The sequence below is a fragment of the Cupressus sempervirens genome, chromosome 3 (assembly GCF_028749045.1).
Source record: "Cupressus sempervirens isolate cs-2001-9-10 chromosome 3, ASM2874904v1, whole genome shotgun sequence".
Taxonomy (NCBI): domain Eukaryota; kingdom Viridiplantae; phylum Streptophyta; class Pinopsida; order Cupressales; family Cupressaceae; genus Cupressus; species Cupressus sempervirens.
The window spans coordinates 993,815,894-993,819,694 of record NC_143120.1 but is presented as its reverse complement, the minus strand read 5'-3'; the positions used below and the strand labels follow the sequence as shown (position 1 = coordinate 993,819,694).

Here is a 3,801-nt window from a genome sequence, read left to right as displayed (position 1 = left end):
ATATTTGGCTTAACATTTGAATCTCACTTGAATTATTTGGTGGCTGCAGATATCAATAAAATTAAAATTAAAATTTATAGTTAACAAAATAATTTATCATCGTTTAATGTATCCATTTCTAATGCACATTAGTATGAAACATTTTTAAAGTTTAGCCAGTCTATTCCATTCATTAGATATGACAAAAGATAATTTTTGGGCATTGCTCAAATGAAACATATCTGTATATTTTGATTGGCCATGTACATTTTGAGAAAAAAATAAAGAGAAAAGTTTTGGCATTCAATAAGTTATCTCTATACGAAAATTTATCTTCACTGATATATGGAAAATATTATTTAAAAAAAACAAAATTTTGATTTCTCACAAATGGAACATACCTACATATTTGATTGACCATGGATGTTAGCTTGGCCATATGAGACTATGCCAGATTGTTCAAGAAAATTCTGTAATATATTTCAAAATTGTTTTGAAGAAAATTATAATTTTCTTAGAATTTGAAAATGATATAATTATCAAAACCAATTGTTATACTGGTTTTTTAATATTAAAATTTTTAAGATATGTTTACAAAAAGACATTTAATGAAATAGAAGTGGAGTTCTTTACCCTTTTAAGTTGAACTTTAATTAAGGATTCTTCAAGAACTCTCTCATAATACTCTGCATCCTGTACTGAATTACAATGTACTATAATTTAATGAAAAAAATATTACTTCAAATTAAGTAAGAGACTCTACCTTAGTGTTGATTCTGCATTCAGTAGCTACAATTTCCATGTATTAATTTCTCTTTGAATCTCCTATAAATTTGTCATAATAATTATACATCAAAATTGGATCATAACTTTAAAAAATAGAGATCATTTTTCTTTATCATGGTGAAATCAAGCATACCTCAACATTTGGAATGTTTCCTAAGCTGTTGATGATAATGCATAGTCATGGATAGAATGTAGAAACACTCATTAGTAAGATATTACTTAGTAAAAAGGGTTTTACTACATGTACAAAAATAATAGATAAATTTAAAAAAGACCTTGATAAATGGTTGGCATGATCATTGTCGCTCTTCAATTTCTTCAATATTTCATTTAAAAGCTACTAAGACATATCATAAAATAACATTTATTTATGTCTAATTCTGAGATTTGGTTTCTACATTAACAAATTATTCACAAAAATAAATTACACTAGAAAGAAGAAAAATTAAACTAAAAATTGTAGATTGAGACTTACTTCTTGATTTTGAAGCCTGTATATTTGTCATATTTCAAAGAATTTATACCAAATAGAGAACAAATATGACAAAAATATTAGTTATAAAACCAAACTAAACATGAACATAATTTTATTCAAAACTTATTCTTATTAGAGGTATGTAGGTGAAAAAGCTAAAAGAAAGTGGGTATAATATTACTGTGAATTGCAATACATTTGTATACAAATTGTCTAATCAAACTTTCATATAAGTGCAATAATGGAGCAATCTTGTTCATAAACAACTTATAACTAAGATTAATGAAATTTTATATTTATTCTTTGTAAAAGATCTATCTTATTAAATGAGTAATTTGATACAAGAATATTGGAATTGAAGTGAGCATATTATATGTAAAAAAATAAATTGAAATGTAAAAGTAAATATTATGAATTTCATTTTTATCTTTTTAAGATATTGCAAAAAGTCCATACCTTCCTCTCTCATGTTCTAGTAGATCAACATTACGAACTATACCATTTTCTGTCAATCTAAAAAGAAAATGAAAATTTAATATTGTAGTATAAAATAAAATAGAATGAACTTTAATTGAGAATTCCCCTAATACTAGGCATTTATTTCATATGAAATACTATACATAATCCAAAGTATATTCACCATATTTGAAGTGTTCCTTAAATATACAACATATGAAATAAATCTCTTTAGTAAATAAAACTATCTATAGAAGCAACATAGACATTAAAAACACAAGTTATTCAGTGGTTCTAATAGAGCTTACCTTTTCTTTCCAGAATAATGACTGAGTCTTCTAGAAGGTGAAAACATAATAAATGCAATATCAATATCACATGGAATAGAGAGTTCATAGGCCTTCTTCATAAGTCCATTTCGCCTCTTGGAATAGGTAACTTGTCTATTTGTATTGCTTTCTATTTTCTTGATCTGAAGCTTAACTCTTCCCATCACAAACAATATGTAATATATATAATAATAAGATTTATTTGAGAGGAAAGGGAGAATACCTATATAAAAGTAAAACAAAACTTATAATTATCTGCATTATTCATTTAAAACAATAAAAACGCATTAGTAAGATGAAAATAATATTTAAAAATACAAAGAAAATTAAATATATTAAAAAAATATTCAATCATATATTAAAAAATAATTATCAATTATTTCAATAAATAATTACCAAATGTTTCAATAAAACATTCAATTTAATGTAATGATATGTTAAGAATAAAATATAATTGCTAATTAGGAAAAGTAAGTTATAGATTTTAAAGAAAATGATAGGTTTAACTTGTTAAAAATTGGATACTGAATGAAAACATATGATGGAAACTGCAAATAAATTGGAACTGAAAATGCTGAGATCTTGTGGATAGCATGGTTAAAACTCTGCTACTGGTAAGAAGCATTTTATTTATAATAAAAATTTCATATAATTAAGATGCAAAAATATATAGATTTGTCCATTTTTTGTCCCTAATGCATTGGTTGCCTGCTTATCTATGAGGAGCTCAAAGAGCTACTAGAATTTGGGGACGGGCCATGCCCTGCGGCCTGTAGGACGACATCTACCTGGAGTAGAAAAGGAGTATTTCAATGGTAGCATTGTGGAAATAAAAACTCATGGTGAAGTGGTGGATCCTGTTCTCACTAGGTCGGCTTCCTTTGATGCACAGAGGTATGTTGTATCCCATAACAAGCTCTTACAAGTGAAGTGGATTGTCTTGGGAATAGTTCTTCATTATGTTGAAAGTTGGATCAACTTTTAAAAGAACCCAACTGGTATATTATACATAACATGAATCTTTTGTTTGCAAAGGGTCAAATGTAGAGATGGCTATCATGATTACAAATGAAACCCTAATTTAGTTTAAAAGGCCATGCAACAAAGAAAGTAGTAGAACAAACTTATTGAAAGAGAAAGAAGAAGCATACCTTTGAATTTGATCTTGGAGATAATGCACAGGTCAGGAAAAAAAATCTGAGAAGAAAAAGATAGCAGAAGCAGATCAACGATCCTTTATAAAATCAATTGGGAAATGGTGCATGCAAACGAATACATTTTGAATTTTGTATGAATAACTTTGCATGAAACGGTGCATGTAAACGACTAAAATTGGCTTCCAATTTTTATGCTTTGTACCACTAACTCCACCACACATGTAAACTGCACCACAAAATTTTAAGATTCTGAAGAATCAAAATTAAATTTGTAGTAATTGTAGACATGATGACAATCTCTATTTTTGGACAGAATTGTAGCGTGACTTCATCGATTTCAAATTTAATGCTAAGAAGTATCTGTTTTCTTAATGATATTTATCTTTTATGTAACTCTTAGTTGAGGGGATATTCATAAGAGAGTAAATTTATGCACGGGATTCAAATAATGTTAATTATAGTAGAAGATAGTAAGATGAAAGGAGCAAACTAGAAAAGAGGTGAATGATGTTTGTTTGAAACCTCCATATTTTCTCAACTTATTTAACTTTTAAATTAAAATGGGAAGAACCTTAGGCATGATACAACTAAGAAGAAATTGAACATTAGAATATAAATG

The 3,801-nt window shown here is 27.2% G+C and overlaps 1 pseudogene; it reads right to left on the bottom strand.

The window, feature by feature from the left end:
- Positions 1-380: 380 nt before the first annotated feature.
- On the bottom strand, positions 381-2,189 carry LOC149570094 (agamous-like MADS-box protein AGL66; annotated as a pseudogene).
- Between the last annotated feature and the right edge of the window lie 1,612 nt (positions 2,190-3,801).